This window comes from Bombus pascuorum, chromosome 5, assembly GCF_905332965.1.
Source record: "Bombus pascuorum chromosome 5, iyBomPasc1.1, whole genome shotgun sequence".
Taxonomy (NCBI): Eukaryota; Metazoa; Arthropoda; class Insecta; order Hymenoptera; family Apidae; genus Bombus; species Bombus pascuorum.
Window position 1 is genome coordinate 4,373,539 of NC_083492.1, and position 16,598 is coordinate 4,390,136.

The window sequence follows — 16,598 nt, forward strand, 5'->3', positions numbered from 1 at the left end:
GCGGCTGCGTCGCGACCCTCTCCAACCCCCTCCTGCTTCTCTACCCCTCGATCCTCGGTCCAGACGGACGCTGCGTACCAGCGAATCCTCTCTTTGCCCTCTGGACACGATTCCACGAGACATTTTCAGGTATTGCCCCTACTGCGATATGTGTAGACAGAAGATTTGAGGAGCGATTGAATTTTTGCGTGATTTTTGACAGGAAACGAGGAATTTATGGTTGATGTTCGGTTTGATATTCGACCGGAGAGGTGGGCTTTTTGAGGAAGATGGTTGGTTTTGATAGGTAGATGGTGATGGTTGATTCGGAATGCGATGTGCTTAGTGTATTCGTGGTACAGTGGTTTAACGAAATTGTGTTTGCTGATTGAGTGAGGTTAAAGAGGTTGGCATTGATAATGAGTCGATCGGTTCATTCAGTAAGTTTTTAAGTCATAGTCTTGCTTGAAGCGCGATTTTACCGAGTGTTTCGGTAATTCGTTTCGTATCGTTTCGTTCTTCTCTTCGCCATGTTTGTATATTCTTTTACCGTCAGAAGTATCCCAAGTGAATATTTTCACTATTATGGTTATTGTATAAATATTCAAAATCTGACACATTGTCAAACTTATTTCAGCTGTTTCTTTAACTTTGATAAAAATTTATATAAATGTGATTATGAGAAATTATGTTAAAAAGTGACTGACCGTCAAGTGCGTGCCAGTTGTTTTTCTAATTTTGTTAAGAAATGTTATATGAATATTTTTATATTTAAAAACCAATTAACATATAAATATGTTCTCATAATGTGAATATCCTACGTTCTGTGCGAAAGAAACATTAATTTCTTTTCAATGAAGTAAATCGTGATATAAGCTCTTGATTAAAAATCTTTGCTAATTTAAAAAGTTCATTATTCAAGATGTATATTCGACGTGATGCATGCAATAATGGATGCGACAAAACAGAATTGGGCATGGTTTGAACGAATACGCAGATACATGCAGAGGCACAAGTAGAAGTGGATCGTTTATAGTCAGACACACTATCATACTACTGGGATTTGTACATCGCTGCACTTTTTCATAGATGCATCACGCATTTTGTGTCTTAAGTTGAAGTTATTCAAGTTAATAGGTATTTTATAAATATGTGTAACTGGAAAAAAACTTTTAGATCACGCTTCTATTATTTTTGATTGTGAAAGTGCAAAATTTTCTTTTTTACTTCTTACTAACTAATATCTTATTATGCAACAAATAAACATAGTAGGTACGTGTCTTAAAACGTTTCTTAAAAAAAAACAGATATTATTAATTACACTTTTATATTTATTTATTTTATGTTTTTATATTTTTTAATTCTTCAATATCAAATAATTTTTTTATCACTTTTGCTTTTAATTTAACATCACACGTTTATCACCGATATTTCAACGCTATTCATTTTATTTTATTCGTTTTATTATAATATTCATTAATTCGACCCGTTTAACGTATTTATAAGCTGTTTATTTCGTTAAAGTTTTTACTGTCCTACCTCTGACAACTGGTGCCTCCACTTGTTTTATGAGGCTGTCTGTAAATTCCTTTGGTTAATAAGTCCTAAAAAACCGTAATTCTTTAGCTTTTTATATTTCAAGAAGAAAATGTTGCGCGTGATGTACCACATTAGCTATGGCACTGACGTTGACACCAAGGTTAAATTGCGAGCAAACTCTACCGCCTCTCATATATATTTAACCTCCCTCGTCTATCTTTTCCCTTCATTGCCACTCGGTTCTTTCCTGTCTGTAGTATAAACCACTCCCAGAATACACACAGACGTAAAACAATGACTCGTTAAAACTTCCACCCATTCCGTCAAATTTTCTTTGACATATAACAATACTGAACGCTTTATATTTCCCTTTCTTATTTCTTTCCCATCGCTAACAGCGGTATAATTGATTCCATTATTACATTTGAAACATGTGTCATTGAACAATATTTTTAGTCTAAAATTCACGTAAATTCATATTTGTTTTATTTACCCCTTGATTATCATTACTACGTGCAATATAAACTTCGTGATATACAAGTCACGTTCGTTCTTTGACCACGTTAAATTCAATGTGTAATTCAACGTTAGATAAACTTATGTGAAAACAGTAGAGATTGCGTCAGACATATTTTACGGTTGTACTACTTAAATTCTTCGAACGTCAGAATTCTATGTACCTTCGTTCGATAGATGAAAGGTCATAAACCCCAGATATAATTTGAAAAACTCGACGTTTTATACCGGATAAATCAATTTGACGTAAAATGATTTAAAATGGAGGAAAAAGATAAATTATCAAGTTTTCTAAAAATAATTATCGCCGTCGTGACAGAAAATGGAAGTCTCGTCCTCTTATTTTAAAAAAGGATCAAATAAACGAAATTTCAGCTGTCGCAACGAGTGACGGCAGTTTAACTGATTATATTGATTAAAGAAAACAAACTTCGCCTGGGACAATTTAATTAAATTACCGCTGCCCTGCTTTTTTCTCGATTCGATCAATCAACCGAATGGTTTCGTTGTCCATGAACGCGATGACAAAAATTGGAATCGGAGAAATAATTATATTCGTCATCATAGATTTAATATAGTATCTCGATGACTTATTTCTCTCGACCACGATACACTGAGCAGAATAAGCAAACGAAACGACAGTAAAGAACGCAATAAAAGAGATCATCGGATAACAAATTACCAAGAAATAGGATACATCGTGAAATTTTGGTTATGGCGAAAGACGTTGTATTACGTTGAACGCGACACTCATTTCAACATGCGCTAATGAAATTACTACTGCTGTCATTCTGGCCATCACGGAGTTTAATGTGAGAATTAAACGTTAATCGGGCCATTAATTCGCAAGTTTCACAAGGCGTTTATTGATTTTCCTTGGATCGAACAACGAACGCGTTATAGTTTGTCAGTTTGTCCGATACCATGGCCGGCGACAGAAACGACGAATAATCTACTGGACGTGGTTACGAAAGCAGAAAATTGGCCCGATTGAAATCTATTCTAGCGTCTTATCGATCGCCGCAATTGAATTAACCGTCCAATTATCGAGCTCGATCTCGGCTAACAATCACTACTCTTCTCGCATCCTGTCACTTGGATTAAGCAACGCGTCACGGGTAAAGAATTGTTGCCCGTTTCTCAATGTTTCATTTCTGGATACGGCGAAAGCTTTCCAAATGAACTAGAAACGTCTATTAAGAGAAGTAAAATGACGTTTATTATCTTTGAAATCGGCTTCCTTGTTAAATATTTAATACCATTATTGTCTATAGTTATTAGATCGCGGATATTTATGTATTTATAGAAAATTTGAAGGTGTTAAAATGTACAGAATGCAAATATATGAAATATTCAAAGTATTCGTTATAATATTTAATATATAAGCTGAATCTCCATGCAGGTTCCACTTCTTTATTCGCGTTTATAAAGATGTTAGATTACTAAAACCTGCCGCAATGCAGTCATCAGTTTTTGGTTTTCGCAAAGTTCGTAAAACCAATTATTTAAAAATTAATAAAATACGCCGCACTTTCTACGATGAAATGGATTAATTCTTTAAACAGGAGTATTTTTTGATGCTAATAGTTTCACGGTGTATAGAAACATCCAAAATTCTAATCTTCCAACATGTAAATGTACTTATCTCTAATATCTGTTTCTCTATCTTCAGTTATGTGTTTAACAGGAAAAATAAGCTGGGAAACTAAGCATACAAGAGGATTAATTACAAGTACGAATTTTCTTTGTTACAAGGTAGACCACTGTACGGACGTATTTATAATTTATAACTCTCAGGTGTCGACTTAACTTTCTTCAGCTACCTGAAACTTCCATCCCTTGTCGCTTCTACCAGCAATGCTCATTTTCACTATTTCTTACTGCTACCTTTGTCTCGGATAAGAAGTAGATATTTTATAACAGTATATATTTTAAACATTATTATATTATATGCTACTCTGTTATATACTGTATTATTGATAATATTTATAACCATATTCATATCTGTAATATTTGCAGAGAAAAATCTTGCAAATGATAAAGCTGAAAAAGAACGGTCAAAAGAATAACGTCAATATCCCATCCCCAAATTCTACTTCTAATTCAGTTCGAAATTGCATTGTACCTACATGTGCAATATTCTTTTTAACGAAAAAACAAGACTGTGTTGCGATTGCTTGTTAAACACAATTATCGTTTTCCATTTACAAAATTTCTAGAATTGCTTTGTTGGGAAAAAAGCAAGGTATACTGCACGTAAGTTTTTGCAATTCATATTGAGGCAGTTGTCGATTTTTCAATTCCGAGGAATACGCGTTACCATTCTATCGAGATTTGAAGCAAAACTATATTTTTCCATAGTATGGAATTTGCGAAATTACAATTTGACACTCTCGGCAGACCTAAGATAATCATAAAGGAAATGTATCTTCGTTTCAGCTAAAATTTCCTCCCTTTCGTTGTTCAACGTTTCTTGTTGCTTACAACAGTTTTACTTCATTCGGTTCCTAGAATATTCTCCGATGAAAACACGAAACAGCATAAAGTCCGTAATACAATTACGACGTAGCTACTAATCCATGATCCTAGTCTACGGTTAGATACCATGCATCCTAGTCTACGTAAATACATATGTATTCTCCGTATAAATCCTTGTTCGCTGTCAAGATCTTAGAATACGTATCCGCTAGCAATTAGTTCCGTATCACTTCGCTCAAATATTTCACAAATCCTCTCTTGCGTATTCGTTGAAAATTATAATAAGAACTACATCGATGACAAATAAATTTCCAAACACCGATACCTTACGAATCAACGTATAGGACGCTGTAAAACGAATAAATCGATGAAAATAATTCGCGCAACGACGTTACCATGAAAATCGTTCGCTTAGAAACGAACCAATCGTCGTTAAACGAGGCCAGTTAACGTTTGCACGTGAATTTTTAATGGTGCGAATAATCCACGAAGAGAATGGCGACATATGATCGCTTGACGGCCCATAATCCACAACTGTTCGATATAAACGATTTGCTTGTACCCTACTCCGTGGCATGTTCACGAATTTTTCACCCGGCTCAACGACTCGAAACACCATAAATCCAGCCTGACCGTAAAATTCGTATTGTCGCACGTTTCACGGGCTAAACCGATACAACGACGCTTTTTCCCCTCTGACTCTCCACGAGAATAAATACCAGATGATGGCTATGCCTATTTTCGTCTGTGCCAAGTGGACAAATTTCTCTCGAAAGCTTGCACGAACACGAGTTTTCGCGTTTCGCCGTTGCGGAAAGATTTGCGATTAACCACGAGATTTTTTTTCTTTCAATGAACAGGAGAGATGCGCTTCACTATTACCATTCTACGATATTACTGTTAAGAATTGTGGATCTTTGGTGCCGAAATAATGTTGAAGGAACATTGAATATACACTGGGGTGTAATATTAAAATAATAATATATTTATTACAAGAAGGATTTCTCACATATTCTTCGATTCACACTTGCACGCGTCTCCGCACTTTCTCTACACTCGACTGCTAACCGACTCTTCCAGATGCTTGTAAACCACTGCCAATCGTCTTTTGTCCTAACTGAAGCCTGGACGCCCTCTGACGCTTACACACATGTATCCACACACTGATACTCACAGACAAGTAACTCCAATACGTATTTAACCCAGTCCAACACGGAAAATTATACATATCTCAACAATTACGAAACGGGATATTTCGTTCACTCGCGGAGAGACGCGATCGCGAGGAAGCACGTCAACGGAAGTCGTAAATTCCCGTTACGATTAGACAATCGATCCCCTATTTCGGTTAGGATAATAGAGGTAGTTAAATTGATTATGACACTGATATAACAAATTATAAGTTACAGTTTATTCCAAAAACTTTGTAACGAATATAGTTACACTACGTACGTATAAGTTAAGTAGGTGACTGATCTAAAGGTAGAAACCCGGTCAAAGGTGTTGACAGTTCGAAAGATGGAAAATCAGTGCCGTTCGGTGACGATGCTGTAGCGGAGGAAAGCTAAGGATGGGTGTGTCTCGTGCACGGAACCATCGGATTTGTTGATGACAATTTTGGCTAGGAAAGTGAGGGCAATAGACGTTGCTTCTGATTGAATAATAGACGGCTGGTGGACTAGGAAGGGTCTTAGCCGCCCTCGAGAGAAAGTCGCTAACGGAAGATACTGAAGGTGAGAGAAACCAACTTTCCCGTATCTTCCCGTAGTGGACAATAAACTATTCAGTGAAAGAATATTTGGTTGGTCTGAAGGACCTTAAATAGAAAATGCCTGGGATCTATGGAGGGTACTTGAGACTATTGAAGGTACGCGGTAAGGATGTGAAGACATTTGGTTGCCATCCTGCCCGCGACGTGTGGCCCGGTCTAGGCAGAGAGTCGGGTGACGTAACACGGGGCATTAGTTGAGAAGTTTCGTTTAAATATATGCAATTTTTTAGGGTTCCCTGAAGCAATTTTTTAAAGATGTTTTCTAGTAGAAATAGATTTCACGAGGAAAATAAATGTGAGAGAATTCCATTTATTGAAAGAATTTATTTTACTTAATTAAATATAAATTCGTATTATACGAACAAAAAATCACAGGTAATTGCACGAATCAGTGCGGTAGAAGATTTAGGAGGAAAATGATACAAGTGATAAAATATTGAACGCTGCAGAGGTCACAGTCCTGGAAGTTGCATCACGGATTACGGTATACTTGAGGGACCAGTGAATTTAATCAGTCTATGCCGTATTGGGAATTCTTGTTTTAAAAATATTATACAAATACGTAAATTAACATTTTGCCCTGACAAATATTTTTCGAACGCGTCGACCGTATAATTCTACGCATTTTTCTAAATTATAAACAAGATTTCTAAGCAATCGGATAACTATCTTTTAATTGCTCTGTCAATTATTCTCTTCGTGCTTGTTTCTTCGATGTTCTACCAGCGAAACTTCTTCCCAGTGACTTTTCCTTCTTTAAATTTTTGAAGTTAACCGAAGTTCCCCTGGAAGTTAGCCCAGACAAGCGTAGAGAGTGGTTAAAACGAAAAACGGATCTCGATGGTCTTCGCTGTAAAACGTAAAGAGACTCTCCGACACAAAGCAAAGACGAGAAAGCCGATCGAGTCTGGACATTTCAAATCTTTTATCTCCTCATCGGTGGGATTTCTCGCCTGAAATTCGATAAGACGAAACGGAACGAAGTGTTAAAAGCTTCGAAATTTGGGGATGATATTAATTGAGTATCTAGTCGAAATCCGAGATAATAGTAAATGAGACGATAAATAAATAAGAAACGATTTTTCAAATGCAGAAATGAGATCTATACTTAAATATTTCCTCTTAAAATAAGCCCTTCAGTTCGAAGCAATCAATTCATCCAAAAGAAACCTTCTCTTATAAATCTTCAAAGTCTACCTTCTTTCCTCTACATCGCGTACTAAATAGAAAATACTAACATCCAAGAAATGAAGCCATTATTGCATCAACTTCTCAGTTCCAGTAATGGAAGAGCTTTCTTGAAAGAAGATTCATAAAACAAACTGGCGAATCGAGTAAATTACGTTAGGAGCCTGACGATTAATTTTAATCTTTAATATTAGCTACGTTTAAATTGATAATTGCAATGACTTTAAACGACTGTAATATGTTCAAATTATTCTAAAACTTATGGATCATAGACCCTTCCTTCGTAAAGCCATTTAATCTTCCATTTAATCATCGATCAAAGCTAACACCTAAAGAAATTTCGAGGGTAAAACCATTTATTCCTAAAAACTGTCTCGTGTTCTCCGGAAGATTGTTAGAAAAGGAGCAAGTAAAATTTCCTAGGTAAAAGAACGCGACAGTCTGGACCGTGTCTCTTTTCGTTTAAACAAAGCGGCCGATGCGAGCGTAATTCCCTGTCCTCTGCACCGCAATTTCATTGTTCCTGCAGTGAATGCTGAATCGACGCGACCGATACAGCGCAACAGTTTGACAAGGACAGCTTCGACCGGTGTGAAATGCACTTCGGCCCAACCCGGAAGCCTTATCGTGCTCGTTACACGGCTGTTCATGTGCGACAAACGGTTTCGTTATGGTTCACTGCGTCCTGCATTGGAACTTGCACGTTGTTCCTGTTTTCGCAACATTTTGTTCCATCCAATCGAAGAGCTCTCTTTCTCTTTCTCTCCTATCTAATATACCTTTCTCTCTCTTTTTGAAGGTCCATCTGTACATATCTCACCTATTCTATGTGTTTTTCTCCTCTTCTCTCCCTTTTACTCTATCCTTTCCCGTTTTTCCGTGTCGAATGGGACAACAGACCTACTCGTATCCATGTCGCTATCACGAGGTTATTATTTAAACCGCTTTTGTTGCGTCAACTGTAAACTTTGGGCACCGATACAGCAAAAATTGTATTATCAATTGGAAAACTATACGTAGACCACTGATGTCTTTTCGAAATTCTAACGAGTTTCAGAATTCTAACGAGTGATCATAGTCGTCTATGGTTGTTTTAGCATTTAGATATAGTACCATACTATACTAATTATTACTTTCTAATTATTTATTATTAATTTTGGATATTAAAGAAACTAGGAAAAGGAACATATCGTATAGAAATTCTACTGCAATTCTATTCTCTATTTGTTTACTCTTCGCATAAGACGGTAACGAGAAACTAGCAACGTTGATTTTTATTTTCACGCTCTAGATAAAAATAAATGATACTTTTGCTTGGAAATTCTTATCATCGATTCAATTATATTTATTACTGTATTTCTTTCTTCATAATGGAATTACAAATAGGATTTTCACAAAAATTATCGTTAACCAAAGATAATTTCATTTCGCGTTACGCGTATCGAATTCAATCAATTACATTATTTAATGCGAACAGCGATTGGCGTATTCCTACATTATTCGAAGAGTAATAACGATCGTCCTTCTTCACCACTAAATTGGTATCACTTATCCTACATTCGATGAATTATCCGTTCCATTATAATAAATTTAATTCCTCTCCTTGATGTTATTATTGCATACGTATATCATTCCGCTATGGATTATCATGGCTTATGATGTTGCGAGGTGAATTTATCCTCTTCTGTCGATTATTCATACAGTTTAGTTTAACCACTTGTGAAAATACCTCTGTATTCATCGCCCCTCGTATTATTATAACCTTTTTACGACGAGAATCATTAGACTATTGGAAAGGCGATTCGAGAAATTCCATTGTCTCTGCAATTACGCTAACAGAATAATTTGTATAGTTTAAAATTACTGATTTCAGATACAGGCAAATACGAATTTCAACTGCGATTACGTACTACCGAAACGAAATCAATTCATTAGCATGAAACAGGGTGAGTAACGATAGAGCGGTGAATAGAAACAAAGCTTTAAATTGAAGTAAATAATTCGATAGAAATTCCTCTTTGATAAATATCATCTTTCTATGTACTTTTCAATACGATTATCACGGACTAGTGCAATTTTCAGACGAAACGAACATCGAATCTTACACGTATGTATATTAAAATGAGAGAAAATTTTGCAAAGAAAAAGAAATTAGCGAGACAAATATTACAATAAACATTTCAAATAATTGGAAAGTGTATTTTGGAACAATTTATAATTCAAAATAATTTACTTCTATATTAGTAGAAAATCAAGATCAAAAATCAAATTCTATTCTTTCTGTCTACATTATCTGTTCAGCAAATAATTCTCTTACAAGGCAAATCCAAATAATTTGTCGTTGAAAAATTTATTTCTCATTACGACGTAAATACCTACGCTCGAACAATCGTTCATGATTCGTTCGTCTATTATCTTGGACGTATCCGATTGAATCGACGCAAACCATCAATCTAGGGGACCATGGAAAAGGTAACCACAGAGATATCGTTCCAAGATACGTTTGTATCCTTCTACGACTCTTATTCGCGTGCGTTTCCCTGGTGAAATGGCTTGAAAACAAGGGATTCAACGACAAACAAATCGATTCTTCCCCTGGGAGTGGAAATGCAAAAGCACATTCGACCTATTTTTTTCTTTCTCCCTTGCAAAACGCAGCTCATTTTCTTTCCCCGCCAATGTTCCTTCTCTGTTCAGCCATTATACCTCTTGCTCTTTCTCTCTTTCTACGCTTTCTCATCTTCGTGCCTCTGTCATTTTACCGTTGCAATCCTGTTTATCCCTTTCAGGTCGAATTTCGCTATCGACCCGACAGATCTCTGGTAAACTAATTTCAGCCCCCAAAAAGCATTGGTTAACGCGGTCCATACCATCCCTTTGCGCCCTTATCCGCATCGAGTTACGATAGCCCGCTATCTCTTTCTTCTCGCTTTTCGTCTTCCTCGTTTTCTCTTTTATTTTCGCACGGTGTTTCTTTTTTTTTTTTTCTTTTTGATGGTTTTATCGACTACAGACGTCGGTCATCTCCTGTTCGTCAACGTTTCGTTTGCCAGTTAAAAAATCTAGACTCTTTCTCTCAGTGACTCGTTAGAAGAGTTCTCTATTTCCGGTCAAATTTCGATGTATCGCGTGTTCAATTTTCGAGGGACACAGGCGACGTGATTTCTGACGGCTGCCTCCGTGAAATTATCTTTGAAAGTCCCGCCACTGAAATTCTTTCGGGAAAATGTTACAGGAATGCGCGATGTTCTATCTGTTTGATTGTGTTTAGTAATATTGATGCAAAAGGAAGAAGCAAACCTCATATTTCTTTCTTTTTTTTGTTTGTTTTTATTTATGCACTTGCACATCGCATACCTCCGGCGTATTTGTACGAAGACTGGAGGGAAAAAACACGATAAATCACATTTTTTATTTTTTACAGGAAAGCAATTTTTAAATTTAGTACGTTGTTGTACATATTACCAAAGTTTTCTTTCCGTTTGGTTTTGAAATTGGGTACACGTTGTTCCATTCTGTTTGTAATTAAAAAAAAAATTGCTTGTCATAATATTAAAATTAAAGGTATTAAAATGTTGCTGCTGAAATGTTTTGATAGTTATGCATTTGGCTATTATACAACTTCATCAGCATAAAAGCTATTTTTAAGGGGCTTATATCTTTGAGCCAAACATATCGTTTTCATTTCCAGTTATACGATACTCTACATTCACAATCCGTTTTGTCAGTTACCTCCGTAAAAAACACGAATATTGCATAAACATCAATAATTTGATGAATAATAACAGATAAGAAAAGAAAATGTTCCACCTATATCAATTTGAAATAGAAAGTTTGATGTAGAAAATGACTAATTATTCAACAATTTAGCTATGCCAACATTGCTTTTTATTTGCAATTTTTATATCCATCGACTTTCCTTATAAAATATCTTTACTGTAATAAAAGATGCAGCAATTTTCCTGAGGATTTTAACGTTGCGAAAGCTTTTACAGTTTATTTATGTAGAAAGCAAAATAAACTTTTTAGAGCGTTAATTTCCGATCGGTCGCTATTGCTGCAATTTTAATAGTCTTTAGATAATCTAGCAGTTGTCAGAGGATTAAAGAGTGTCTGGTTTCAATAGCCATATCGATATCAACGATGCTTCTATTTCAAGGAGCAATTACCAATTTTCGAGTTACTCTTGCCACTCATGAACAAACCAGCACGAAGGGTGAGTAAATTTTAATCTCAATTATAAAACCTCAATTATGAGAGAAAACAATTACGAAACAACAACAATTTCGTATAAATTCATTGAGAGTTTTTTCGTTCAAGACGAACTTTTCCTCGATATTAAGACAAATCCGAGGAACGTAAGAGGACAAAAATCTATTGTACTACAATTTATTATTCGAGCGAGTGAATCAACTTTGTTCGAAATTCACGTTAATCTCGACGCTTCTGTTTCGACAAGTAGAATAACCCGAATCAAGCGACAACAAGAAGAATATTACATTACGCCCGGTATCCTAACGTGGCTGCAAAAAGCACGGCTACGATTTAGCAGCCACTCTGGCTTATCCTAAAGGAAAACATATTACCTGACATTTCTGAGGACTGACGTGGCAGACGAACAAGAACACAGGCGATACGTTTGCGGTAGGCTTTTTCGAGCGGAACTTCGCGTCACTAATCACCCAGTTGCTTCAGGAAAAAATCGATGACCCATCTTGCTTGAACGACCACTCAATTAGCTGGCCTTCTTTCATCGATCTGTCCCTATCTAAATCAGACGTATCGTGGAGAATTACGAGATTTTTGGAAAAAAAATTGTCACGCTGCTTTTATCGATTTTAAATGATCAGAAACTCCTTCGATCTGTTTTTATACGTATGGAATGTTCTGCGTTCAACGATATGCCCAAGAAGTAATTAATTGTGCTTGCAAGAGTGAAGATAATATGAGAAAAAAGTAGACTGTAAAATGGTAGACTATATGTTACTTAGCACTAGGACTATCAGAGTAATGAAACTAATTTATCTGAATTTGTCGAGGGACAAACAATTTATATAATCAAAGTATAGTAGAAGCTCTCCAACGATTTATTATTTTTTGTTTATACAATAGGAACTCGTGTCCAGATAAATAAAATAAACCAACAAAAGTTAGTCATTCAGGTAATCGGGTATTAATTAAAATTTCGCTCAAATAAATGGAGATCCAATAAATAATTCATAATTTTTAATATAGAGTCCACTGTATCGATTAACAAATTTTTCCTTCGCGTTATTTCAGTTTAATTTCTTTGACACGTTTTATACTGTCGTTATCGGTAATTCTAGTATCAATAGTGTCAATTTTGAAAAATTACATTGCGTTTTAGATTTTCTAAAATTTATAGCAGAGAGGTTGACCAGCTTCAGGCTCGTTAACCAATACCGATTAGTTAAAAGATGCTCTCAATTTAACAAACTTAGCGTTGGCAATTTGTGTCTTGCGCTTGTATCTTGTTTCACTGTTTGCGTGATTATTGCAGCTGCAAATTGGATGTAACTTCGTCGAATTCAGAAGCTTGCAAAATTCAATCCAAACACTCGCAAAGTTCTGAGTTAGTAGAAACCACAAATTGGTTTAAATAGTTTTAAATGCTCAAAAGTCACAAAAATATAACGTTTTATTATCGAAGGGAAGGATAAGAAAATATGTACAGGAATAAAATTTATGATGCAAAGTATTTTTTAAAGATTTGCGAATCAAGAGCAAGGCGTGTGAACGTCGATAAGGGTTTTTTGGTTGCTTTTTTTCAACTTTTCATATGCCCTGCGCGAACCAGCTGCATAGATTATGCAAGCACGCAATACAGGAACGTTGGTCACGTTCTAGACTTGGGAAATCGGGTCGTAATCCCATAGTCCCTGTCGGATATCCGACGTTCTCCAGGGTTTACAATGCACGAATCGCCGTCAAGAAGCGAGAGGCAACACGCGCACACACATACCCACGCTTTCCAGCTTTCTGATTCCTAATTAAAACTTGGATATTTTCATAACCAATGATTAATATCCTGAAATAAAATTAACTAAAATTGAAACGATACAAGTATTTCAATTCCATAAAAGATATAACTTAGAAAAAACGAAGCTGGCACCCCGCTGGGGGTAGCCACCCACATGCTATATTTATTTTTATTTTATTTTTTTTCTTCACCAATAAGATATAACACTTTACCAAATGTCCATAAGGACAAATTGTAAAATAACCAAAATAAAATAAAAAAAAAGAAAAAGTATTTCAATTTTATGAACAATTGGCTAGATACAGTTTCATATAGGTTTTATAATGGAATTTTCTATTATACCACATACATATATACTTTTCGCAATTACACAAAATTGTAGAAAATAAACGATTAATTCTTCTCTCTTAACAAGCATTCTTTTATTTCTTGATGAACTTTTTCCATGTGAACCGTACATTGACAGAAAAATTCACGTGGGCGCGCTTGGAATGGTATGATTTCAAATGGTATGATTAAAAAGTTAATTATTTCTTGTTTCTTGTACACAAGCACGAAACGAAGGGAATTTTTGCGAACTAGCATCGTGCAAAGAAAATACTGGAAAAGAAGAACACAACGTAGATAAAAAATTTAACATAGTACGTACGTATAGAATTATTATTATATATTGAATCTAATTTGATAATTTTTCATTGAAAGAAATACGAATGACGATGTTAGCGCCGGTTAGGTTCAAAGAGCAGCTTATACAAGTAAAGGCCAATTAAGAAGCGGAATTTTCTGTTGTTTCTATATTTTTACACCAATTTCTTATTATCGTTGTTTCCTGGTTGACCAAATATGCTTTCGAATCTACAATGCTTGCCCGCATGCTTTTACCATTCCATCGTTGTATCTGATGTTTAATTTACACTCTGCTCCTTCCCTTTGTTAATTTAGAATATCTCCGCAGCCCTCATGCGTCGACGATTCAAAGTGTCGAAACCTAGATCCTAGGTTTGCTCTCACGGAGAAACGGCAAACATATTTTTCCTCTCAATGTTTAACGTTGGTACTCCACCAAGAATCACTGAAGCGATATATTTCTGTACATTTCACTCTCTACGAATCGTACATCCGTGTTATAATGGATAAGATAATATTTTAATTCATGTATTACGCGCATAATCGTCAATGACGATTTACTCTTTTATTTATCTTGTATCTTATACTTATTTTTGTATTCTTAAATTTTTATTTCATGCTTATAATATTTCAGCTATATTATATACCTTCAAAATTATGCACCGTGCGTTTATATATTTTAAACACTATTCTCTTATCATCGGATTATTATATTTCGTTATCACGACTTTGGATTGGTATCAAACAATCAAAATAATTATAACAAATTCTAATTATAATAAAGTTCTGGCCATAGATCATAATTTCAATCCAAATCTGTTATAGAATGTTTATACTGGTAAAGTCGAATTTACACTATTCCTCTTTCGAGAAACGCTGCTTTCATTTGCAGATGAAACGAGGATGAAAGCAGCGTTCATCCGTCGTATTCCTTCAAAGTGAAACAGTATAAATTTGGCTTAAAGCAATTAAGCCCAAAGTGAAAGGTTCAGAGCGAAAGATAATCGCAGTTTACCAAAAATTAATTTCGTGGATCATGCACAAATAATAAGAGGTAATAAAATATCCAATGATGCAAGAACTAAAAATCGCCGAATACTAATACATTTGTTCTCCGTTATAGTTTCACGTCATCGAAACAGTTCTCGCTTGCAACGCTCGTGGGTGTCACGATGTTGATCGTCAATTCTCCAGAAGCTGTCGATGGATTCATAAAGAGTATCCTCGTTCGATAGTTCTCGTGGACAAGTAACGAGAACAAATCAGATTCTTTTATTTGCGACAAAACAGCGCTGTGTTTGCACAGGTGCATTGTCTACTACGCGAAATACGATTTCGCGTTAACCGATGTATCCAGAAACGTTGCAATTGTCAACTAACGCTGATACCCGTTAGCGAACGAATGACTCCTGAGATTTTTGATCAACAATTTAATCGTTCAACTTGTTTTCACCTTTAAATAAGTTCTGTTTTCCCTGCCACGTTGTCTCATCGTAACGTTTATTGCTCGCGGGAGCAGCTTTCAATTGAGTTTCGATTTTCCCTGGCTTTTATCTTGCCTGTTCGAAAGTAGAAACTGTCCCATTACTTTCTCTCTATTCTCTTGTTTGTTCGTTGACGCATCCCTTTGTTTTTCTCTATCATTTTCGATTTTGTTATCTTCAAAATACGTAACCGGAACATACAGGATAATAATAATAGCGGAATTTTATCGTTTGTCGCTTCACACGAGATTTTTCATTCGAGTGAACGCTAGCACGCAGCACGGGATAGATTAATGATCACTTTTTGAACGAACAATCTCTGCTCGGTCGAAAAGAATTGATGGAAAGAAGCTTCTAACGATTGATACTCATACCTCGGAAAATGGAGTGAAACGAGAAAAACGGTTTGAAAAGAATCGATCGATTTATCTGTTTTATCTGCATGTTTTGATGTTTGATATTAACGCTCGAGCAACTCGGCTGTAAAATTTGACGTCGATATCGGCTAATATTAATTCCGTCGAAAGCATTTTTATGTTCTTAGTAATTGCAAGAAAAGATAGAAACTGAAATCCGTCATTTTAACGAGTTCCATAGTTCTAGTGTTAAATCACTTCCGATACAGATGAAATTACTTAAATCAATAGAAATTTAATTGATGCTAATGCAAAATTACGGTCCATTCTATTCTGTAAGGAGATATTTCAATTAAAGATATTCTATAGCGTACGTTTCCAAATATATGTTTTTTTTTTATCAAGTGTATTAACTTATTTGGTTAGAAACTTGTTAATTTCTTTAACTCATCTCGATGGACGAAATTAATATTGAAAATGAATTTTCATAAGAAAGAAAGAAAGGACAGAACGACATTCCTGTTACAAATTGAAAATTGATGGAATATTTCGATCACATTCGATGGATCTAATACGTTCGTTAGATACAGTCATTTCAACGTTCTTGGCGACACACGAAATGTGATTTAGTATTAACGTAACCCTTCGGCAGGACGTGC

At 35.5% G+C, this 16,598-nt stretch overlaps 1 protein-coding gene across 7 annotated transcripts in view; it reads right to left on the reverse strand.

Moving 5' to 3' along the window:
• The window catches only part of LOC132906645 (collagen alpha-1(XVIII) chain), a 348,851-nt gene that overhangs the window by 198,014 nt on the left and 134,239 nt on the right, over positions 1-16,598 (reverse strand). The gene's annotated exons all lie outside the window — the stretch shown is intronic.